Source organism: Dendrobates tinctorius, unplaced genomic scaffold (genome assembly GCF_039654945.1).
Source record: "Dendrobates tinctorius isolate UK_male_01 unplaced genomic scaffold, ASM3965494v1 ptg000351l, whole genome shotgun sequence".
NCBI classification, from domain to species: domain Eukaryota; kingdom Metazoa; phylum Chordata; class Amphibia; order Anura; family Dendrobatidae; genus Dendrobates; species Dendrobates tinctorius.
In genome coordinates this window covers 3,592,876-3,619,402 of record NW_027362017.1, presented here as the reverse complement: position 1 = coordinate 3,619,402, position 26,527 = coordinate 3,592,876, and the positions used below count along the sequence as shown (strand labels likewise).

At 43.2% G+C, this 26,527-nt stretch overlaps 1 protein-coding gene across 2 annotated transcripts in view; it reads left to right on the top strand.

Moving 5' to 3' along the window:
• The window catches only part of LOC141075426 (zinc finger MYM-type protein 1-like), a 205,034-nt gene that overhangs the window by 133,679 nt on the left and 44,828 nt on the right, over positions 1–26,527 (top strand). Inside the window, exon 6 of one of the 2 annotated variants that reach the window (XR_012227273.1) lies at positions 20,258–20,363. The gene's annotated coding sequence lies outside the window, so the exon portion shown is untranslated. Of the gene's footprint in view, positions 1–10,206; positions 10,500–20,257; positions 20,364–26,527 lie in introns of those variants that run through there. The other variant, XR_012227274.1, reaches the window with a different exon arrangement.

Sequence of the window (26,527 nt, the reverse complement as noted above, 5' to 3'; positions counted from 1 at the left end):
CCTATACTCTGTTATTGCATGAGAGTATCATTAATAGTTTACTCAGTTTTATAAGTTGCAGTCGTTCCCCGTCTTCTCTTGGAAATTTTCTGGAGTCGGACTGGGGAATGTTGTTTTTTCGATAATGTCAGGCACTGTACTAATTAAGGAGGGTGCCTCTGTCTGCTGTGCCCTTCTCCTGATTCTGCTACATGGCACCCTGGTGTCTTCCCACCCACCCTATATAGTAATAGGGTGGTTATGACAGGATCCTGTTTGGCCAATGGATATCTCAAGGAACCCTTCCTAGTATTTAAGTGTGCACCAAGCTATTCCCCTCCTTTTCCCCCTGTCGGGTTTTTGACGTGCTCGTGTCGGGAGGAAGATGGCAGACTCCCTCATTGACATCCTGCATGCTAGTGGGTCGCCCTCCCAGGGCTGTGGGGTACTCGGTACCGGGCCGGTCTCTCAGAGGGGAATGTCACAGCAGCGGTGACCCGGTCCGTGGCCCTGGGAGCCCATGTAAAAGGGGTTAAGTGATGGAATAAAGTTGATACTCCTCCGGCACAGCTTTCCCTCATAGATCATCAGCCTGCCTCTTTCCTTCCACAACTGCTGGGTTTCTTCAGGAGCATCTGAACCTGGGCGTGAGTCAACTTGTGACAGTAGCTCCTTTACCAGGCGGACTGCGGGGTCGCTATCCTGCATTTCTGCCCAGTCATGATGAGGCAATGGATTTAGGGTGGCCTCTTTCATGACAGACCATCTGTTTCTCACTCCTTGGGCACGTTGGGCCGCAATTGGTCGGTGGAAGGCAGGTAACTCTATTTCTAGGAGTGCCTCAGGGTCTTCTCCTGCATCTGGCAGATTGGGCATTCTGGACAGCGCATAAGCATTGGCATTCTTATGCCCCGCTCGGTACTTAATGGTAAATTCATAGTTAGGCAGCCGAGCCATCCATCACTGCTCCAGTGCACCTAGTTTTCCAGTTTCCAAGTGAGTCAACGGGTTGTTTTCCGTGAAGATGGTAAACTTGGCTGAAGCTAGGTAATGCTTGAATCGTTCAGTCACAGCCCAGACTATGGCGAGGAACTCCAGTTTGAAGGAACTGTAGTTATCAGGGTTCCTTTCAGTGGGACGAAGCTTCCTGCTGGCTTAGGAGATCACTCTTTCTTTACCATTCTGTACCTGTGACAGTACTGCTCCCAGTCCCACGTTGCTGGCATCAGTATACAAATGGTTGGTCATAATCTGGTGGGTAGGCCAGAACTTCATCTCCTGTGAGAGCCATCTTCAGTTGAGAGAAGGACCTCTCCAGTTCCTCATTCCATTCAAATGTAGGACTCTTCTTCCTGGCTTTCTTGGGCTGGCCCACCAGAAGATTTTGCATAGGTGTGGCTATCTCAGTGAAGCCTTTGATGAACCTTCGGTAGTAGCCTACCAACCCGAGGAATTGACGTACTTCATGGAGGTTGCTGGGCTTCTGCCAGTCTCGGATGACAGTGACTTTGTCAGGATCTGGTGCCACACCTTCTGCGCTCACTACATGACTGAGGTACTGTACCTTGGGCTTCAGGAGGTGGCATTTGGATGGCTTCACTTTCAGGCCAAAGTTGGACAAGGCTTCAAACACCTCAGCCAGGTGTTTAGGATGGTCTTCATAAGTTTTGGAGAAAACAATGACATCATCAAGGTATAAAAGAACTGTCTCGAAGTTCTTGTGTCCAAGACAGCATTCCATTAGCCGTTGAAATGTCCCTGGAGCGGTGCAGAGCCCGAATGGCATGTAGTTGAACTCGCAGAGACCCATTGGGGTGGTAAACACTGTTTTCTCCTTGTCTGCCTCTGCCACGGGAACCTGCCAATACCCACTAGTGAGATCTAAGGTGGAAAAATAGTTAGCAGTTTTAAGTGCAGCTAATGACTCTTCAATTCTGGGTAATGGGTAGGCATCCTTATGTGTAATGCTGTTAATTTTTTGGTAATCAACACACATTCTTATGGTACCATCTTTCTTTTTCACAAAGACTATTGGGGCTGCCCAGGGGCTACAACTGACTCTGATCACCCCAGCCTCCTTCATTTCCCGCAACATACTTTTGGCACATTGATATTGTGTTGGGGGTATAGGCTGGTACCTTTCTTTAATGGGTGGATGATCTCCAGTGGGTATATGGTGTTGAACACCTTTTGCCTTCCCAAAGTCTAAGGGGGGTTTACTGAATACCCGCTCATACTCCTGAGTCACTCGGTAAACCCCATTCTTTTGGTATGAAGGGGTGGAGTCAGTTCCCACCTGCAGCTGCTGACACCATTCCTCCAGCTGCTTTACAGAGCCATTGTCCTCCACCTGGTCGGATGAGATCAAGGGCTCTGCTGCCCGTATTGCATTGTTACTGACAGTAAACAGCTTAGCAACTGTGGCATACCGAGGTATTGTGGCCTCCTCCTCCCCACAATTCAAGAGGCGTACAGGTACTCTCCCTTTGCGAACATCAACTACCCCTCTGGCTGTCAGGACAGTGGGCCGGCTATCATAGTACACTGGCTCTACCAATGCTTGGTAATCTTTTCCTCTGAGGCCTATGGTTGCCCGACACCAAATCAACATTTCGCATCTGGGGGGTATCGCAATGGGGAAAGGATCACTCACTCTTACTCTGCCAATTTCTCCGCCAGACAGTTCTACCTGCTGTCTTTGCATCAGGGCCTTGATCTCCTTCTGCAGGACTCGTTGCTCACTGGAACCAGCAGTCTCAGCCACCTTTTGCAACAAAACAATAACCTCGGCAAGACAATTTTCAATCACATTAGTACCTAAGGTCATCATTGGATTACATTCTCGTCGATCAATGTCTACAACTATCAGACCTTGAGATTTTAACTCTACTCGCCCCACTTTAATGGTAATCTCTTTACATCCTACTTGCGGCAAAGACTGACCATTACTGGCAACTACTGTGAGTTCATCACTTGGCCATGGGTAGGTTCAGAGTCAGCCCAATACCGCTTGTAAAGGATATATGGCATAGTTGTCACCTGAGAGCCAGTGTCCAGCAAAGCGTTCATGGGGATGCCGTCAATCACCACTGGGAGGGCCGGTCGCTTTCCAACATACTTGGCTCGCCAGTTCTTTGGGCCTTGTGGTCCTACTCCTGGGGGTTGGCCCTTTGCCCCAGGGTGGCAGAATCTTGCGATGTGGCCTGCCTTGCAGCAACGACGACAGATGGGACGTCCATTCTGGTCATAGCGATCGTTGTTTCTCCCTCGGTGTGGCGGGATCCTCTTCTTCCGTAGCCACGGGACATCCTCTGGACTGGAGGCCAGCTGGATCTTCTCCTTCGAGGACACCTGCATGGACTGCACAGTTTTGGCAAGTGCAGCCATATTTTTGGTCAGCTCCTGGACCTGAAGACGTAGTTCGGCAGAAGGGTCTTTGTCCAGAGTCTGTGCATCAGCCTCCACCGGGCTGAGAGGGAAAGAAGCTGCTTCTTGATGGTATGTGATCGCTGGGCGCCTATGGGGCACTGGACGGCTGACTTCTGGTTCATGCAGCACCCGGATAGCCCTGTCTTTGAAGTCTGCAAAGTCTAGATCAGGGTTCTGTAGGGCTATGATGCGCAGCTGTGCTCTGTGGGTACTGGATAGGAGTCCTTCAATAAATTGCTCCTTTAACAGTCTGTCTCCATCTTTCACACTGTCGGGGTCAATCTGCTTTATGGCTCGCAGTGCCTCCTGCAGGTTAAGAGCATAGTCCCGTATACTGTCCTGCGCTCTCTGCTTACACCCAAAGAATCTCATTTTTATTTCAGCTGCAGTGCTGGTGTCAAAGGTGCTTCTTAGCTTAGCCAGGATCTTTTTAACAGTCTCTTTATCAGTGTCCTGCCAGGCTTTTACTTCCCTTTGCGCTGCACCAGTTAGCTGCCCAATAAGGATTTTCACTTTCTCGCTTTCAGACAGAGGATACACCTCAAACAAACTGCACAGTCTCTCTTTAAATTCACTCAGGGTATTTGACTCCCCTGAGTACTGTGGTAGCCAGGCCGCTCCCGGTATATAGGGCATGGACAGCGGCATTATGGGGACTGCTGCGGTGGGCGCTGATTCTTGCGGTGCTCTGGAGGCAGCGCTGGTGTTGGATGCAGCGGCGCTATGGGATCCGCAGCTGCGCTGGGCCCTGCAGCTTATGGCACTGTGGGGTTTGCAGTGGCGTCCGCCGCTGCGTCTGCTCTTGCTTCAGACATTCTCTTCCCCCCTAGTTAATGTTTGGCCAGGCCCTGGGTTACGCTGGCTTACCGGCTGCCACTCTGCGGCTGGATGATCGGGGGACGCCGGGACTGTAGGCCGTGGCTTCTCACTTCCCGCGCGCTGGCCTCTTCCCGCGCAGCACTTCACTTTTCGCGCTTTTTGGCTGGCTCCGCCCAAGACGGCCCGCCCCTCTGGTTTCCCGCACGCGCCAAGCAGCGGGGTAATGGCGGCGATGGCGCCGACAGTCTATGGCACACAATACAGTCTCTGGCACACAGGACCCGGGGGTACCGGGCTCTGTAAATCCTGTTTGTGACGCCAAAATGGGTCGCCCTCCCAGGGCTGTGGGGTACTCGGTACCGGGCCGGTCTCTCAGAGGAGAATGTCACAGCAGCGGTGACCCGGTCCGTGGCCCTGGGCGCCCATGTAAAAGGGGTTAAGTGATGGAATAAAGTTTATGAGTGAATGATTCGTGACACCACCTGTGGTGTTCGGCAATGGAGATGTTAAGCCGACGCTGTGGACAGATCCTCTGGGACAGATGGTGGGGTGCAGCAATAATGGTGTAGCCCTCCACAGGCAGGGCTGTAGTCCCAAGGTAGAGTAGATGAAGAGGGTAGGTGTTTAGGAAGAGGGTGTAGTGTTTGACACAGAGATGTAGCAGTGCTGGAGAGTTTGCAGGAAGAAGGCAAGGACACAACAGGGTGCAGTTTCTTTACCTTTACTTTGCTTGGCAAATGCAGTCCAGGGTCCAGATTACAGATGGCACAGGAGCTGGCTAGCCTGGAAGCAACTTAGGAATCTCTCTAGGCAGATGGGTTGTGTAGTCTCCTTCCTAGCGCTTAGTTTTAGGTACTTGCAGTACTGTGTTACACTGAAGTTCCACTTGCTTATTCTCTTTAGAACTCCCTCGTATGGCAGACAGCTGTAGCCTTTCTCTTATGGCTCACCTGTCGCTGTTGTGCCTTCGAGTCTTATATGGGATTAGAGCATTTACAGCTTCCTATTCCTCCGGTTTCTGTTGCAGGACCATCAGTGTCCATACAGCCTTGGATACCGGGCTTCAGATCATGCGCTATAGCTGGGAATGAGCCTGAACTCTCTGCTCAATCTCTGCTTCTCCTCACGTCCACACACGTTGCCCTCCTCACACATACTCCTAATTTCCCCTTCCTGGCCCTCAGAGAGCAGCTCTTCCCCCAGTTTTGAGTTCAGAGCTCCCTCTGCTGGCCTGGAGTGGGAGCTGTGTTGTGTGTTGTGATTAACTGCCAGAGACATCCTTTATTGCTTCCAAGCATGACATCACACTCCCTAGGAGGAAGGCAATGCCATTTTGAGAAAGTCGAGTTTCATGAAACCCGACTCGACCCTAAAAAAGGCAAAGTCGCTCATCTCTAATGGAGAGCACTTTGAACCGCCAAGTACTTCCCAGAGGTTTATAACGTTGAGATGTGAAAAAAATGAAATCACATTTTCCTCACAAAAATGTTATTATAGCCCCAAATTTTGCATTTTCATAAAGGTCACAGGAGAAACTGCACCATACAATCTGTTGTGCAATTTCTCCTTAGTATGTCGATACCCCATATGTGGGCAAAATGGCGTTCCCCCACATAGTAAATTTTAAAAATTGGTAGACATAAATCTGGTTTATACTGATTTATATCTATCCTGTAATACTGAATACAATAGTGGACAATTTAATTTAGATAAATAGAAAAAAAGATGTCCAAATACAAGGATGTCAGCACCATCACACGCACATACAGGAACCTCACAGAAGAATACAGAACAAGGATCATTAATGACAGTGCCAGGCCTGGCACAAGCATGCAAACGCACAATGATGGCTGGCAGAGCGGTGGCCTTGTAAGGAGACATAGTCCTGCATTTTTACAGCACAGGAGGGAGACACTGATTGCCAACCTGTTATATCTGGCACATGCCTACAATACTCTGGGCAGCTCTAATGTGGCGGCTGCCTGGCACTGACCAGTCAGACATGTCCACCATGCAGCATTGTCCATACACCAAATACAACAACCTGCAGTATGAGCATCAACAAGCCGCCACTGCACTAAGCTGGTAAAATGGCGCTTCTTCCCCAAAAAACCACGCCTTCTTCTACCAATCACAAGCGTCGCACACAGGCCTGGCTGGAGCTAATAGTAGTGGACTTCCTATTGGGTTAAGTAAGGGATGTGGGAGTGGGAAGGGGGACAAGCGACATCGACAAACCACCGCTCGGGAGAAACGTGAGCGATTACCTGGGGAGGTATAATGGAGACAATATCAATGAGCACAACTATGATTGGGATAACTCTCATGGGACATAGCTATGATGAGGATAACTCTCATGGAACACAGCTGTGATGGGGGTAACTCTCATGGGACACAGCTATGATGGGGATAACTCTCATGGAACACAGCTGTGATGGGGTAACTCTCATGGAACACAGCTATGATGGGGGTAACCCTCATGGGACATAGCTATGATGGGGATAACTCTTATTAGACACTGCTATGATGGGGGTAACACCCATGGGACACAGCTATGATGGGGGTAACTCTCATGAGACACAGCTATGATGGGGGTAACTCTCATGAATTACCCCCATCATAGCTGTGTCCCATGAGAGTTATCCCCATCATAGCTATGTAGAAACTGCAGGTACCTGAGATGTCTTCACGGACAGGAGAGAGATCAAGAGTTATAAGGATTTTATTAACAACAACTACACTCCATGCAGGGAGTGGCAGGGCACGGAGGGGTATAATAGGACAAAGGACAGAGCAGGTAGTTTGGATGGGGAATGGCAGGGACGAATGATAGTGTTACGCCGGTGGTGGCGAGTAGTATGAGTGGACCCACTGGACCATGATACCGAAACTCCCCCGAGCGAGCGCACCATGTTCGACCCACTCCTATATAGGGATCATTAGGGGCAGGCTCAGGGGATGCCAAGACCAGGGGTCGGCTCTAGGACAAACAATAAACGGAGAAGTGACTGGAGAGAGAGAACTGAGCAAGGGGAGAGATAGAACACTAAATGGGGAGAGCGAGGAGGAGGTAATGGAGTACAGACTGAGGATGGCGGCGGTAACAAAGTACGGGCTGAGATGAGCAAAGGTGGTACGGAGTATGACTGAGGATGGCGGTGGTGGTAACGGGGTGCAGACACCAGGGGAAAGCAGGACAGGAATGTGCACTGCAAGAAACAGGGTAAGACACAGGAGGTTAGGAGCAAGCTATACTATCGCCAAGCTTAGCAGAGCAGGCCAGACTATGCAAGGGGAACTCGATAATCATGCGCCTCCACTAAGGGAGGGTGGCCTGAAATACCCGGCGCCTGTCCTCCATTGGACAGGCATTGCTGCCGAGTCAGGTCACGCAGAGAGACAAGAGGGTCGGGCGAACGCGCGGTTGGGCTCTAAGGCACATGCGCGAATAGAGGGAGCGCACCGGAGCGCCCGAAGCAACAGCAGAACGTGGGCAGCCCTCGAGCAGTGTTGGAGCGGTAGGGCAGGTAGCGGTGGACCTGGGCCTGGTGGCTTTAGGCATGAGGGTAACAGTTCAGAAGGAAAAGGGGAAAAATTTATCAGTCTGTAGTCTTCTTGATTGCAGCGTATCGGTTCTCCAACGGTGTGTCACGTGCCCCGTCCTGAGTGACACGGCCAGCAGGTCGGTAAGTGATACAACAGGACGCGGCACGTGTAATTGTCCTTTGTGACGCGGCCCGCAGGCCGGTAACTAATACAATAAGACATAGGGGAAAAGGGGAAACCTGGGTAACAATAACAATGGTGGCCCTGCGATAGGGAATGGGGAAGTGGAGACCTCCTGCACTCCCCTGAGTAGGTGTCTCTACACTCCTAACGTTCCCTAGGCTGGTTCCGCACCAGGCACCGATCAGGAACCTCAAAACCCTGACTCGACCTGCACCTAAACCCTCACTAGGGAATTGGTTGGTGCGGAAACTAATCCCACCACTGCACTAAACACACATAAGGAAAAGTGACAAAATGGGAAACACCACTTAGCTTTGCTCTGTTGCTTACTCTCCTAGCAACAGAGCCCACCACCTGCGTGCATCTTTTCCTCCACCGTGTCCGACATCTGGGTGCACTGTCCAGAAACGGACCTTCTCAGCATCATAGTGCAGCCTTGGAGCAAACAGAGTCCACACCTGCGTGCAGCTGTCCAGAAACGGAGTCCCGCAAATGAGTCCAGCTTTTCTGCCAAAAAGTCCAGCATGCTTGAGTCCAGCTCTCAGCAACCAAGTCCAGCACCGTGAGTGCAGTTCTACACCGCAACTGCCACTCCACCAAGCCATGCAGGCACTCCTTGCTGACACCATCGCTGCGACTCCACCACGCCATGCCAGCACTCCTTCCAGACACCATCGCTGACTCCACCAATCCACTCTAGTACTCTCTCTGAGCTGCCTGTGACTATCCTCTAGCTCCATCCTTCACCCAGGCTTGTTTGCAAATGAATACTTTATCACAAACAGTGATTAACACACCTGATACTCTCTTATAGAGCTATCACACCTGATACATAATTGCGTGCACAAACTAAGGTAACCAAAGTTCAATGACCCTAATGGCCACCGGGTGGAAAACTACAACTGAAATCACCACAGTGCAATGACCATAATGGCCACCGGGGGCAAAACCACCTTTGGCACACAGCCAAGTGAAAAAAAAAGGTTATTTTGTGCATTTACTCTGTCAGATCCAACCTGGATCGTGACACGGTGACACCGCCAACAGCGGCACATGACATCTCTGAGATGTCTGTAGAGAGCCGGGTTCCAATTCACAGAGCAGGAGAACAGTCTCTGTAAGGCGCTGGAAGCTCCTGTATCTGTACTATTCCAGTACAGGTAACTGCCGGTGTGAGGCTTCACACCGCGGTATATGGGGATCTTGGCTGAAGGACTCTGGCCTAGTCACTTACGGCATGGAGTGGGGAGAGAGTGTTACAGTCTCTGGTCCCGTCTGTGAGGCACCTCCCAGCACAGAGGGTAGCGGGGAACAGGCTGTCAGTAAACTTTCAGTGGGCCTGCACACAGGTAAAACGTCTTGTCGGCCTGCGCTCACGTGATCTTCTGCCTTCACTGTACCTGACTGCCTGCTTCGGTTTCCTTCCTGCACTCTGACCCTCTTCCCGCACGCAGCTCTTTTTAACTCTGCCCCGCCTACTTCAGTCACATGTAAGGGACGGTCCCTCTCAGGAAGTCTTCCCCCTTGCAACATTGGTGACAGTCCCGGCAGTTCCGGATTCAGAATGAGAGAGGTACCCCTGATCGCCTGATCTTGTTCTTCCTCTTACAGCTGTGTCCCATGGATTTTGTCTCCATTATACCTCCACTCGCTCACTTTCTTGCACACATACACCTAAAATAATCAGTCTCACTAACACGTTACATGACAGACTGTATAACCCATCCCCACAGGGGGGATTTCACACTCCTCTGACACCTGCTCTGTGATATAAAAACTAAGGAAAAAGAAAAGCGCAATAGGGTCTTATCTGGGTGGAAAATGGAATAAAAACTGATGAAATCTACTCACCCTTTCCGGGAAGGATATAGGCATATAAACCAATGTCAGCTTGCTGCATGCCCGAAGGTCCACTCCGTGACCACCAATTTAAATCCTTATGGATAAAGTATCTATCTCAGGCTTGCTGTGCGCTGCTTGACCAGGATAAAAATACTACCACATGAGAAGTTTAACCATTTAATTCCCGACGCGTTTCAAAGTGTAAACCACTTCTTCCTCAGGGGATGACATGTAGTGAACGGATACAGCCTTCTCTGGTTAAATACATACAGTGTTTGAATTTAGGCGCCAAAGAAACACACGTGATGAAAGAACAGATGTCAAAGTTCAAGGGTTAATAGTGCGCAAGATGCATTTAAAATTATTCTTATTGATTTTAATTTTAACCTATTTACATTTCTATTACAGATAGTGTATTAAAAGGAAAGAAAAAATGAATAGAAAATGAAGGAAAAAACTTCAAATGTACCGAAAAAATGTTACACAGAAGGTGAAACGAACCCGCTGACAAAAAGTGTCATAAACCAGAGTCAATACCACTAGGCTGGAGTGGATTTCGTTTGGGAGGAGAAGATATATTTCTGGGAAGGAATAATTTATTAAAAATATATATTTAATTGGAATATATTCAAAATGTAAAAAACTCCCTTATTATAAAAAAATCAACTTTATTAAAAAATGCGAATATATAATAAAAATATATATATAATGAAAATATATAATAAAAATGTGTTAAAAAAAAAATATATATATATATATATATATGTGTGTGAAAAAATATTGTGTGAGATTGTATCTGGAAAAAACATCAGAATGATTCGTGGTACACGGCAGAGAGAATGGACTCACAGAAACGTCCAACAGAAATCACTTCATGAAAATAAGATCGCCACCCAGAAACAGAAGCTACATTTAGTGTTAGCGATATTTTTAAAGGAAAATAGAATGAAGAGTATAATGAGAAACCCTACATTATTATGGATTACTCTATACTGATATTTCATTATTTCAATAGGACCGCTCTACTGAAAGGAAGGGAAATATAAAAAACATTCTGTCAGAATATACCCCAAAACAATTATTAGAGGGAAAATATACCATTAAAAAATACAGTTATAAGAAAACTTCCGTGATTTCGTTGAGTCCGTTAGGTTTCAGTGTATTCAATCTATAGATCCAGAAAACCTCTTTGCGATTTAATTGTCCAATTCTATCAGGATAATCACTGGGTATATGCTCAATAGGGGTGATTTTAAATCCATTATAGTTTTTTTCATGCTTTAAAGCAAAGTGTCTGGAAAGACCGTGCTGCATAAAACCTATTTTGGTATTATGTCTATGGGAGTTAACCCTATGATGTAAGGGCTGGGTTGTTCTTACTACATATTGCTTTTTGCAGTCAAATTCAATTACATATATAACGAATTCTGTGGCACAACTTAAAAAACTTTTAATAGGAAAACATTCCTTAGTAAGAGTGGATTCAAAGGTTTTTTCTTTATGTGAAATAATTTTGCAGCATAAACAATTTCTTCTGCCACATTTGTATATTCCTAAAAATGGATTTGATGGGGAAGACAATGGCTCTATTCTAAGACGACTCGGAGCTACTAGATTTTTAATAGTGGGGGCTCTACGAAAATACTAGGATTTCTCGGAAGGATTTTACATAAAACAGGATCATTTAGAAGGACATGCCAGTTACGTGTCAAAATCTCCCTAATTTTGATATTCTCAGCACAATATCGTGTAATAAATTTACTTGTGAATTTTCTATTATCAGTTGCGGTAATCTTCATTGGATTAATTAGTGATTTTTGTGAAAGATCTTTACATGTATTGTAAGCATTTTTTACCAAATCTGCAGGATATTTCTTGGCTAGAAACCTATTCCTCAAAATTTCAGCCTGGTTTTCAAAATCCTCCATATTCGTACAATTTTTTCTAATTCTTTTATATTGGTTAGCAGGAATATTTTTTAACCATTTACTAAAATGCCCACTACTGAAGGGTATGTAGCTATTCTTATCAACATGTTTAAAAAAGGTTTTAGTTAAAATATTATTATTCTGTATAAATATGGTTATATCTAAAAAATTAATTGTAGAAGAATTAAATATTGAGGAAAAGGACAGACCCCAGTGATTATTGTTCATGTCCTTAATAAATTCATCGATATCATTTTTAGAATTATCCCAGACAAAAAATAGATCGTCTATAAATCTTTTGCAGGTAATAATATTGTGTTGAAATTTGGAATTAAAAATATAAAATTCCTCAAAAACCCCCATAAAAATATTTGCATATGTAGGTACGACCTGGGACCCCATCGCAGTCCCAAGTCGCTGGTGATACAAGCACCCATCAAAAGTAAAAAAAATTCTTTTTTAAAATGAATTCCATCCCCTTCAGTAAAAACCTTTTTTGTGCCAATGACAGTCTCTTATCACTCACTAAAACCTTATTAAAACAAGCGAGTCCTAAATCATGAGGAATATTCGAATATAAAGAGGATACATCAATAGTCAGAAAAACATATTGTGGTTTCCATCTAATGAGTTGGAGAATTTGAATAAGATGTGTGGAATCTTTAATAAAACTTTTAAGGAGGGGGACATGAGTCACCATGATTCTGTCAATATAGTGGGATAAGTTACTGGTAATAGAGCCAATACTGGATATGATAGGTCTGCCCGGAGGATTTTCAACGTTTTTATGCACTTTAGGGAGGTGATAAAAAAAGGGAGTACGAGGGTTAGATATATTTAAAAATTTGAATTCATTTTTATCAAGAATATTGTTTTTTCCTTCTAAAATCAGTTGGTAATAATTGGTCATAACTGTAGTTAATACTTCAAATGTAGTTTTCACATAATATTTTTTGTCAGATAAAATTCTAAAAGCTTCCCTACAATAGTCTCTATAATCTTGAATAACTATAGTTTGTTTTTAGATTTACAGATATTTATAAGAAAACTCACCCTTAAACGACATTTTGCACTAAAGGAAACTGGTCAGATAAAACCTAATGGTAAAGAAATAGAGGATTTGACTGATACTGGTTTTCATTTGGAAGTGCCAAAGAAATCTAATTTTTATCCAGTTGACAGTAAGGGCCATCACCTGAATGTATGTAATGATTTGGTTCAGGAAGAATTCAAGGACTTGTTCCGAAATAAAAATAAAAATAAAAATAATTATAAGAATAATTTAACAAGAAATGAAAAAATAGCACTCAAAATGCTGAAATCCCGTACTGATATTGTAATTCATTCAGCAGATAAGGGAGGGGGTGTAGTTATTCAAGATTATAGAGACTATTGTAGGGAAGCTTTTAGAATTTTATCTGACAAAAAATATGTGAAAACTACATTTGAAGTATTAACTACAGTTATGACCAATTATTACCAACTGATTTTAGAAGGAAAAAACAATAATATCCTTGATAAAAATGAATTCAAATTTTTAAATATATCTAACCCTCGTACTCCCTTTTTTTATCACCTCCCTAAAGTGCATAAAAACGTTGAAAATCCTCCGGGCAGACCTATCATATCCAGTATTGGCTCTATTACCAGTAACTTATCCCACTATATTGACAGAATCATGGTGACTCATGTCCCCCTCCTTAAAAGTTTTATTAAAGATTCCACACATCTTATTCAAATTCTCCAACTCATTAGATGGAAACCACAATATGTTTTTCTGACTATTGATGTATCCTCTTTATATTCGAATATTCCTCATGATTTAGGACTCGCTTGTTTTAATAAGGTTTTAGTGAGTGATAAGAGACTGTCATTGGCACAAAAAAGGTTTTTACTGAAGGGGATGGAATTCATTTTAAAAAAGAATTTTTTTTACTTTTGATGGGTGCTTGTATCACCAGCGACTTGGGACTGCGATGGGGTATCCTTCCCCTGAAAAGCTATGTTGAATAATCTTTGTTTTCAGATCATTTGAGAGTTGTTTTGAGGAGCCCATGATGCCACTCTTCATAGGAGAATCTAATAGGAGAACTACTTGCAAGTGGCCACTTTAAATACCTTTTCTCATGATTTGATACACCTGGCTATGAAGTTCAAAGCTCATTGAGGTTACAAAACCAATTTAGTGCTTCAGGAAGTCAGTAAAAAGTAGTTAGGAGTGTTCAAATCAAGAAAATGATAAGGGTGCCCATACTTTTCCACCGGTCAAATTTTGTTTAAATGCAGATTGCACATTTTCTGTTAGTACAATAAACCTCATTTGAATCCAGAAATATAACTGAGTCCATCAGTTATTAGATATATGAAACTGAAATAGCTGTTGCAAAAACCAAAATTGTTATAAAGAAAAAAGGTTAAGATTAATAGGGGTGCCCAAACTTTTACATATGACTGTATGGGGCTCATGGAGCAATATATGGGGCTCATTATACTGTATGGAGCACTATATGGTACCCAAAATACTGTGTGGAGCAATATATGGGGCATGTTATTCTGTATGGAGAGCTATATGGTGCCCACAAAACTGTATGGAGGACTATGTGGTGCCCATAATACCGTATGGAGTAATATATGGGGCTCATTGTTCTGTATGCAGCAATATATGGGCTTGTTATTCTGTATGGAGTGCTATATGGTGCCCAAAATACTGTATGGAGGACTATGTGGTGCCCATAATACTGTATGGAGCAATATATGGGGCTTATTATTCTGTATGGGGAAATATATGGGGCTCATTATTCTGTTTGGAGAGCTATGTGGTACCCATAATACTGTATGGAGAAATATATGGGGCTCATTATACTGTATGGGGCAATATATGAGGCTCATTATTCTGTATGTAGCAATATATGGGGCATATTCTGTATGGAGCACTATGTGTTGCCCATGATACTGTATGGAGCAATATATGGGGCTTATTATTCTGTATGGAGCAATATATGGGGTTCATTATAATGTGTGGAGGCTATGTGGTGCCCGCAATACTGTATAGATGACTATGTGGTGCCCATAATATTGTATGGAGAAATATATGGGGCTCATTATTCTGTATGGGGCAATATATGGGGCTCATTATTCTGTATGGAGAAATATATGGGGTTCATTATAATGTGTGGGGGCTATGTGGTGCCCACAATACTGTATGGATGACTATGTGGTGCCCATAATACTGTATGGAGCAATATATGGAGTTATTCTGTATGGAGCAATATATGGGGCTCATTATACTGCATGGAGCAATTTATGGGGTTCATTATAATGTGTGGAGGGCTATGTGGTGCCCATAATACTGTATGGAACAATATATGGGACTCATTCAGTATGGAGCAATATATGGGGCTCATTATACTGTATGGAGCAATATATGGGGTTCATTATTCTGTATGGGGGGTTATGTGGTGCCCAGAATACTGTATGGAGGACTATACTGTCTGATTTATGACCTCTTGTAGAATGTACAATAGTTATCACGCATATAATGTAAGAAGTGAAATCGTTGGCATTGTATACCTATATTTCTTTGCTGTATCTGTGCATTATGAATTGTGGTACGTGTTAAAGAGGCCCACTGAGACCTTCACCCGGGGCCCACAGAAACCTGGAGCCGGCCCTGTATACACTGCACAAAACCACTTCTCCTGTCCTGTTGTCGAAGAGGCGACATTGGACTTTGGGAGGGTTAATGTTGGTTTAGTATTTTCAATATTACTATGGCCAAATAAAAATAAAATATTGGAAAAGCTGTTTAAATGGATTATCCCAAGTAATCCCCTCTCCTCTGGAGAGGGGATAACTTTACAATTGCTGGAGATCCGACTGCTGGGACTTCCATGATCCTGAAAATCGGAGCTCTGTAGAGCAAGATGTAAATGCAGCTGTGGTCGATCATACGCACTGTGGCGCCATTCACATGTGGCTCTTCAAATATCTCCTTTTAGGAGAGTGAGGGGCATGACAAAGTATAGCAATATTCACTGATCGGGGTGAGGAGTGTTATAGTTTGTGGGCTGGTGGGGTTTGTGTGGCAGGGCTGCTTTTTTGTCCCAGTCCGGCCCTGTCAGGGGCTCTCCAAATGTGACATGGCATCTGATCTGAATTCCAGCCAATTTTGCATTGAAAAAGTCAAATGGCGCTCCTTCCCTTCTGAGCTCTGCCATGCTCCGAAACAGTGGTTCCCCCCCACATATCAGGTATCGGCGTACTCAGGACAAATTGCACAATAACTTTTGCAGTCCAATTTCTCCTGTTACCCTTGGTAAAATAAAAAAAATTGGCCCTGAAGTAATTTTTTGTGGAAAAAAGTTATATGTTCATTTTTTTTTAAATATTCAAAAAATTCCTGTGAAGCACCTGAAGGATTAATAAACTTCTTGAATCTGGTTTTGAGCACCTTGAGGGGTGCAGTTTTTAGAATGGTGTCACTTTTGTGTATTTTCTGTCATATAGACCCCTCAAAGTGACTTCAAATGTGATGTGGTCCATAAAGATAAAATGGTGTTGCAAAAATGAAAAATTGCTGGTCAACTTTTAACCCTTATGACTTCCTAACGAAAAAAAAATATTGGTTCCAAATTTATGCTGATGTAAAGTAGACATGTGGGAAATGTTATTTATTAAGTTTTTTATGTGCCACATCTCTGTGATTTAAGGGCATAAGAATTCAAAGTTGGAAAATTGCGACATTTTCAAACTTTTCGCCAAATTTCTGTTTTTTTTCACAAATAAATGCAAGTTATATCAATGAAATTTTACCACTAACATGAAGTACAATATGTCACGAGAAAACAATGTCAGAATCACCGGGATCCATGGAAGTGTTCCAGAGTTATTACCTCATAAAAGGACAGTGGTCAGAATTGTAAAAATTGGCCAGGTCGTGAACGTGCAAACCACCCTTGGGGGTAAAGGGGTTAAAATCAGATGTGAGCCGAGCCGCATGTAAAGTAATATATATTGTGGGAAAGTAATAAAGTGCTGGTCACAGACTGGAAGTTTTTCTTCTATATTCTTGTCTCACACTTTTACCCCCCATATTCCTCGATTTTGCTCTTTCTATACAAAGCAGATATTCTACAAAATATAAAGCAGAATTTAATCAGTGTTCCTCCATTTCCTTCGGATATCAGTAATTTTCTTCTTCATTTGCTGACATTCACAGTCCGCAGTAGGAGATTACAATATCCCGCAAGAGCGCTCAGGTCGATGGGTAGAGATCACCGACTTCTCAGCAGCTCTGACTCCTCGCATGTGTGCGAAGAAGAATCCATAGAGCAAAGAAAAAAAGTAAAAGTAGGGCTCAGCATAAATGGGTGAAACTTCCTCCATAATGCTTAAAGTTCTGTTATAGTAAAATTCTGGAAATGAAGGTGTTACTGCAGAATAAGGGGCTTTCCGGGCTGAGAGAAAATTCCTGCAATCACTCTAGAGCAGATTTCCAAATCTTGAGCATGTGCACATGTGCAGCCAGGACTCCCCTCTGTTGCCAGTTATAGGGTTCGTCATGTAGCCATCAATATGGGATTTGCGTAGTTGCAGTCCCCAACTGATTTCCGCTGTGTGCACTCTGCAACCATATCTTTGGGTGTACTGTGCCAAAAAGCCGCTATGTGTAATCTGTAACCCATATCTGTTTGAGAATTGTGCCACAACACCTCTGTGTGCTCTCCACCCCTGCCTGTGGGAGTACTATGGCTTTAAGCCTCTGTGTGTACTCTGCACTCCATCTGTGGGAGTACTACGCCGTTAAACCTCTGTGTATTCTGCACCTCCTCCTGTGGGAGTACTGTTCCAATAAGTTTCTGTGTACTATGCAGCAGTGTCTGTACGAGCAGTGTGTGCCCAAAAAATTCTATTATGCATCCGTCTCTTTCCCATTTGTGGGCTGAAAAAAATATTTAATACTACCGCTGAGTCTATACGAATAATGTTTTTAAAAGATTTTTTTACTCTGCAGCTGTTTTTTTGTGAGTAGTGTTTCTAAAAAAATTCTACTATGCAGCCTTCTCTTTCCCATATGTGGGCCCAAAAGCCTCTGGGAGTGCTGTGCCTAAAAGCTTCTGTGTACTGTACAGCCATGTCTGTACAATATAGTGTGCCTAATTAATAATTATACTCTGCCGCTGTGTCTGTACGAGTCGTGGTCCTAAAAATGAGCTATACTCTGCACCCCTGTCTGTGGCAGTACTGTGCGTAAAATACATTTATCTAGTCTGGAACTGTGTCTGTGGAAATACCGTGCTAAAAAACTGTGTGTGTACTCTGCACGTATCATCGTTGGTAGATCCTGTGGCCACATACAATTGTATGTGGCCACGGGATCTAGCCAATCGTATGTGGCCACAGGATCTAGCCAATGATCCCCTTATGAATCCCAGTGTCCCTGGGAGGAAACCCGTCAGGACTTTGATATGTATGACCATTAGAGATTATTTTCTACCATTCTGCATCTCTGTAATGTTATGTGTTTGATTTCTCTGAGAAATAGAATGAATCAGTGATATGAGATCATTTGTATATTATCAGGTTGGAGTGCTGGGGATCCTGAATTATTGGGATATCTGATATCCCTCTTGCAGACTCCATTTATTTTTTACCAAAAGTTATTGGCCTGTTTTCTTGGCCATGATGAGAGAGGTTGATTATAGAAGACTATGCCATATATACTAAGTCTCGTCAGTAAGGGCGGATGAATTGTATTTTTACATAAATCTTTCACACATAACCAGCGTGATACATTAGACGTTACCTGCGCTGCACTTTATGTTAGGGTAATACCAAACCCAAAAACAAAGGAATGCTATCAGAGGCAGGGTGCCAGTATACTTTACATGGTAAGACAAACATGTAAAGATGCTGGTAATACCCCTGCCACCGGGAAGCCGGACATAAATAATCACATGTGGACAGTCGGAGATACACAGAGGAAAAACAGAGTGGAAGAGCCGACCATGAAGTCCGAACGTAGTGTAGTGAAAAATCAATAGTATATATTAATGTACATAATAAACCGGTATCAATAACGGAAAAAACATTTCAATGTGCACAGAAATTAAAAACAGGGCCGCACACCCAGATATGAAAGTGACCAAAGTCAATAGGACAGATCGGGGCTAAAATGTTGTGTGGATCAATATGGAGCAGATATGATAATATAGCTGGTAATATTAAATAAATGAAAGAGAAAAAAATCACAAGGTAGTAAGGTGCAAATATATAAGGAGTTGTATAAATTACACATCAAGTGATAAAGTGCTAGTGCAAAACAGCTGCAGTCGGTGTCATCATAGATACATAGTATGAGTGTATATAATCATTCAGGAGATATAAGGGGACAATAGAGCAACATTAGCTATATGTATGACCGAGAGGAGAGACCAGAAGTAACTGGGTGAAATCAGTCCAACACTGGAGGAATAGTAGTAGTCACTGGAATAGTGAAGGTCTCACTCTCCTGGATGGCGTTCTCCCCAATGTGCGTTTCGGCATGGTGTCTTCATCAGGGGATAGCGTCATCGCGATGGAGAAAGGTTTAAATATAGTTGTGGACGAATCAGAGAAGGTCCTGAGAAATGAAGGTGTGTGTGTGTATACACCAATCACTCTACTGGTGGTGTGGTTAGTGACAGAACAAGAGCCGCGGCATCAGTGAGCAGCATTGGCAACCACACTGCGTCACCGGAAGTGCCGGGATCACGTGGGGAAACCACATGACCCGGCATCATCAGGCAAAGCACAGCGGCCGACAGAGGAGGTTCCAGAAGCAGGGCAGGTATGGACCGCAATTGGAGGGGGCGTGGTATGGCACATGGGGAGGAAGACGCCGAGGGGCAACTATGGAAACCCTGTCATGTGCCCATGGCAACAAGACCACGCGGGGACCCACGTGACCCGGTACTTAGAACGCATTGAAAGGCGGACCACAGAGGCGACCCAAGACACCACTGCCATGCATGCGTACCGCCATCTCCAAGGCGGAGAGTGAGACAGGAGGAATGTGATGAATTAAAAAGAATAAAGGAATAAAATTTGTATGAGAACACTGACGTCCAGGGAACAAAGTGTGAGGATGAAAACTGTGGGGATAATGGGAGTGGAGGGATAAAAGGAAAAGATATAGTGAAGGAAACAGTGTAATATGGAAAATAATACATAAATGATGAAAAAAGGTGAAACAATGAAGGGACAATACTGAATGAAGGAAACATCATGGGAAAAATCTAAATAAAAGGGGGAAATGAATGAGAAGTAAAAAAAAAAGGTGTGGTGGAAATATAAGTAATAACAGAGGGGAAGAGGGGAGGGGTGCGCAAAATGTGTAATGTGAAAATATACGAGAGAAACAGAATAATGAGAAGTGCAAAAATACAATAATATATGAAGTGAAGACATGATGAATGGAAATAAATAACAAACATAATAAAAAATTAAAAATAATCAGTAATAAAATAATGTATATTTCTTTGTTCCATCAGGGATATCCAAAGGACGAGATGATGAAGTTCTGAGAGGAAAGGGCTCTTGCTTCATATTGGACATCAGCTATACATATTACCCGCGCCGAAGGGTGCGCTAAAGGAGGTAGGTAGGAAAAGAGGGGCAAGATTAGTGTGAGAAAACAAGGTACAGACATTGTGATAATCGATCATTTACACACCATAAAGAGAGGATAAAATGCATGATAAAACTACATAAAACATAGAGAACAAAGACATGATAAAAACATATTAATATAAAACATGAAACACAAAAACAACCTAACAGCACATAGTGGTCAGAGAAAGGGAACGTCACTATTACCCTCAATGAGGCCGAAAGGGGGAACAGTGTTCAGAGTCCAAATCCATTTGGTCTCCCGTTGTGCAAGTTTGCGGCCAATATTGTCACATATTAGTAATTACTCCATCAATGCCCCAAACTTTAAACTGAGAAGAATCACAATTAAGGTGGAATTTAACCCCTTTACCCCCAAGAATGGTTTGCATGTTAATGACTGAACCAATTTTTGCAATTCTGACCACTATCTCTTTATGAGGTAATAACTCTGGAACGCTTCCATGGATCCCGGTGATTCTGACAGTGTTTTCTTGTGACATATTGTACTTCATGATAGTAAAAGCTCTTTGATATAACTTGCGTTTATTTGTGAAAAAAATGGAAATTTGTTGAAAATTTTCCAATGTTCCAACTTTGAATTTTCATGCCCTTAAAATCACAGAGATATGTCACATAAAATACTTAATAAGTAACATTTCCCACATGTCTAGTTTACATCAACACAATTTTGGAACCAACTTTTTTTTTTAGGAAGTTTTAAGGGTTAAAAGTTGACCAGCGATTTCTCATTTTTAAAACACCATTTATTTTTTAGGGATCACATCACATTTGAAGTCACTTTGAGGGGTCTATATGATAGAAAATACCCAAAAGTGACACCATTCCAAAAACTTCACCCCTCAAGGTGCTCAAAACCACATTGAAGAATTTAATTAACCCTTCAGGTGGGGTTAACTAGTGGGACAGTTTTATAGGTTGGGTCATTACGGATGCGGCGATACCAAATATGTGCACTTTTATTGTTTAGATTTTTTTTCCAATATTTATTTAGTGATAAAATAAATATTGTTTTTTTTTAATTATTTTTAAAAAAAAATATTTTTACAATTATTTAAAACTTTTATTTTTACTTCATTCTAACTTTAACACTTTGTCCCACTATGGGACACTCATTTTTTGCAGGCTGATCGCTTTTATAGCATGCAGATGAAGCAGTATCTGCATGCTATAGAAACTGTCAGCGCTGCACTTAGTGCACACTGACCTGAGAGACTTTATGACATGTACTGCGCATGACAGGAATTCTCTCTGCTCTGGTATCCCGGATGTTGTCAGTGATCGGGATCCCGCGTCAGCCCTCTGCTTGCTCCCAGAATGCTGCGATCGGTCCATGACTGCTCCTGGCACTTAGTGCCGGTGTCAGCTGTGAGAATCAGCTGGCACCTGGCCATAATCAGCCGCACACCACTCGTATGCGCGTCCGATCGTTGAGATGTATTATTCCGTCCATGGTCGAATTGGCCCTGGACACATGGGTGGAATAGTATGTCTGATGTCAGAAAGGGGTTAATATCCCTAGATAGCCTTGTCTAGTGGAAGGGTACATGCAAATAAATATAAACATGACAGCTGATATTGGAGAGGTAATACTCATCCAGACACGTGATGTAGATAAACCCCTCTGCCTCAACACGTTTCACCCATTGGCTCATCAGGAGGCTTGGTGGAAAGATGTCAGGTTATGATAGCAGCTGATATATGTCTTGGATGTGAGAAGCCATGTTAAATATCCTCTCTTCTTGGAGACCACTCCACCTTCTAAGTGAACCCTCTTGAAAGGAGAAAACCTCCGGGTTGTATACATAGCCGAAGTGTCCCTTCTTACACACCGCGCATGCGCTGCATTTGTGAAGATAGAGGTCACGATATGACTGGAAATTACGTACAAAAGTCTTCACTGCGCATGACAGAGGAGTCCTGTATGTCACCCTGGGACGCACCGGAATTAAAGTGTCCACCACGCATGTCTGGAGTGCTCGATGACGCCCTTCCGGGAGCATGCGCTCCAAGCTGGAACGTATCGGTGGATCCCTGCTCCTTCCTTATTTTTTTTTTTTTAATATTTTTTTTTAAATGTATGAGTGCCTGTCCCGTCCGGGACCACCATAATTGGTTCTAGGATTGATTGGGGGCAAGAAGGAAAAAAAAAAAGGGTTCATTCAGTGGTGCAAAAGCAAAATAGGATTCCTTTGGCCTTACATAAATATAGACACTAATCCAGTGAATTATATAATGTAAACGCAAATCGATTACTCCAGAAGAAAAGGAAAATAAAGAAATAAAACCGCCATTATTGACCGAATCTTTACCATCTTCAAATATTTTCAGTTAGGATGAAGATCCGATTTAGGTAGTGTAGAGAGTCCGGGAGAAGCTGTAGAAGATAATATTCCTGGATTTTTCAAGTATTCAGCACGCTCCTCTGGTGAAGAGATAACAGTTATTTTTGATGCAAACTTGACCTGAAGATTAGAGGGTTGAATCCAATTGTAGGGACCACCAGCACGACGGAGTTCCCTTGTTGTAGTGTGAAACGATTTCCTTTTTATCCAAGTATCTTTAGAAAGGTCTTTGTGAAAAGATAAGTGGCTATAGGGAGATGAGAGAAATGTTGACTCCTTTGAAATATTCAGAAGCGTGTTTCTGACCCAGTTGGGGTAGAATGAGACGATGACGTCCCTGGGTACGTCAGATGGAAAAGAAGGGGGTCTACGGATTCTGAAAGCTTTCTCAATCAAACTTCTCTCTTCAGTGTTTGGAATAATATGGTGGATCAATGAAGAAATGTAATTATTTAATTGGAAGGTCGGGACTTTTTCGCGGATCCCTCTAATCTTGATATTTCTCCCTTTAAAATCTTCACATGCGGCCAAACTGTTTGTAAAGGAATCTATGTCCTTTTGGATCTTTTCTACGGATTCTGTGACTGTAGATAAACTCTTAATTCCTCCAGCACATAGAGACTTGTATTTTGAATAAGGAAATTCAACTATTTTGGAGCTCCTTCCTTATTTTGAAGGATAACGTGTTCCAGCAATGGAGCACAAAACATGTCCTGATCCACCTCGAGGCAAGGATCAGATATGACCATGATAGCGGCTGTGAGGGTAGCACCGGTATTATATGTATGAAATCAGAGCACAGTGATATATATGAGGAAGAGGAAATAATAATTCACATTACACCCATAACCAGATAGGGATCACGTATATTAGATAATATCCAATAGAGGGAATATGTGCCAGTAGGCCCTCAATAATGATCATGCAAAAAATTAGTCAATATTCTGAATGTGCACACAAATGTGTGAGCCCTAATAACAGGGAAACAGACATGGCAGTGATCCCAATTATATATACAAGTCGAGGTCCATCACCCCCCAAAAGTTGCACTCGGAGGAAACAGTCCTCTCCCCTCTGTACCTGTCTGTCAGTATTAGTTTGGTCATTGTAATTTCTCTTTGTGTTTTGTATGTAACCTCTCCTTATGTACAGCACCATGGAATTAATGGTGCTCAAAAAAAAATAAATATTAATAATAATCCTCTTCATGATGTTCCATCCGGTCCTCACCCCTGCCCTTCTTGCTGGACTGCACATAGCATAAACCTGCAGCAGTTGACTCCTGTGTTTCATCATCATCATCATCATCATCATCATCATCGATGTGCTGCGGTAGTCCGCTGACAGTTTGCTCTACCCGTCCCACATACTCATCCTCCAACAGAACAAATGGTTGGGCATCAGGGCACACAGTCTCTTTCTCTTGTGGGTCAGGGTGGTGGATGGCCCACGGAATCACAGCCAGCCGAGTCATCAAACAGCAGAAGTGGCTGCTGCATGACTTTAGGCTCAGACTGGTTGCCTGATTTATAAGGGGGTGAGGTGGAACACAGATGCCCATGGGCCGCAGGTGCAAACTCTGTGCTTTCAGCAGGGGCTCGGGTAGAAGACAAAGAGAAGTACCGGAAGGTCCTGTCAGCCGACCAGTCTAAACAGTTGTGTGAAAAAGTGTTTGCTCCCTTCCTGATTTCCTATTCTTCTGCATGTTTGTCTCACTTGAATGTTTGAGATCAACAAACAAATGTAAATATTAGATAGAGATAACACAAGGAAATACAAAATGCAGTTTTTAAATTAAGGTTTTATCATTAAGGGAAAAAGAAATCCAAACCTACAGGGTCCTGTGTGAAAACGATATTCTCACCTATACTCTGTTATTGCATGAGAGTATCATTAATAGTTTACCCAGTTTTATAAGTTGCAGTCCTTCCCAGTCTTCTTTTGGAAATTTTCTGTAGTCGGACTGGGGATGTTGTTTTTTCAATAATGTCAGGCACTGTACTAATTAAGGAGGGTGCCTCTGTCTGCTGTGCCCCTCCCCTGATTCTGCTACATGGCGCCCTGGTGTCTTCCCACCCACCCTATATAGTAATAGGGTGGTTATGACAGGATCCTGTTTGGCCAATAGATTTCTCAATGAACCCTTCCTAGTATATATTTGGGCACCGAGCTATTCCCCTCCTCTTCCCCCTGTCGGGTTTTGGAGGTGCTCGTGTCGGGAGAAAGATGGCAGACTCCCTTATTGACATCCTGCGTGCTAGAGCAGAGCAGGAGGGTGAGCACTGGCTGCAAGCCCTCAACACAGGATTCAGTGCTCACCCTGCCTGTGCCGCCGCTTTCAACCCCCCAGAGCGATTGCACTGGTACGGGATGCAGGAGCTGGATCATGGTTAGCGAAATCTGATATTGAGCCATTAAGCTCCGTAACAGGCAGTAGGGCCGTCATCCGTTATTTAGATGATTTCCTTTTTGTCGGCCTCAAAACTTCTGATTTATGTCAAATTTTAATTGAGGAATTTAAAATGATCACTCAACGTTTCGTCGTACTTTTGTCTATCGAAAAAACCGTCGGACCGGTTAACACATTGTCTTTTCTAGGAATTGAAATCGATACCATAGCAATGGTTTTCCGTCTGCCTACTGATAAAATCCAAAAAAAACCTCTTCATCTGATCGAGGGTTTCTGTTCCGTGCGGAGGATAGCCCTCCTGCAGGTGCAGTGTTGTCGGGTTATGCCAGTAGGCAGAGTTTTTTCTAGGCCATAGAATAGAGATCAATAGGTCCTTACGCGCAGATTTAGAAGTTTGGAAGACTTTCTTGGTTTGATTTAATGGTCACATGTGCTTTATGTCACCAGAATTTTCGAGTCATGGGACTGTGTCAAATCCATGCCCTTCTGAAACTTTTTCCTATAGTAGCGGCAATAGAACTTTTGGGTTCACAGCTGTCAAATATGAAAGTTTGTTTTCATACAGAAGAAGTCAAGGTAACACATTGCATGAAACATATGTCTTCTTCTTCGCTTCCTGTACTGGGCCTTCTCTGCAGATTAGCACTGCTATGTTTAAACTACAATATACCTCAGATATGGGGGAAAACTTCTGTTTGGGCGCACGGCGGGGCTTGGAAGGGAAGGAGCGACATTTGACTTTTTGATGTAAAGTTTCCTGTAATCATTAGCGGACGTCATGTCCCATTTGGAGAACCTCTGATGCGCCTAAACAGTGGAAACCCCCCACAAGTCACCCCATTTTGGAAAATAGATCCCTCAAGGAATGTATTTAGCTGCACGGTGAGCACCTTGAACTGCCAAATACTTCACAGAGGTTTATAACGTTGATCCGTGAAAAAAATCCATTTTCCTCACAAAAATGTTATTATAGCCCCAAATTTTGCATTTTCATAAAGGTCACAGGAGAAATTGCATCATACAATCTGTTTTGCGGGATGAGTTGACGTTTCTATTGGTTCCATTTTCAGACACATGATATTTTTTTATCTTTCTATTTTTGTATCGCTTTATTCTGAGAGCTATAACTTTTTTTTTGCTGATGGAGCTATATGGCAGCTTGTTTTTTGCGGGACAAGATGACATTTTCAGTGGTTTGTTGTTTATTTATATCCGTCTATTTGATTGTGTTTTATTCCATTTTATGTTCGGCAGTATAATGGTAAAGCATTGCTTTTTGACTTTTTTTAATTTATTTTTTATTGTGTTCACATAGGGGGTTAACCAGTGAGACAGTTTTATAGATCGGGTTGTTCTGGATGTGGAAATACCAAATA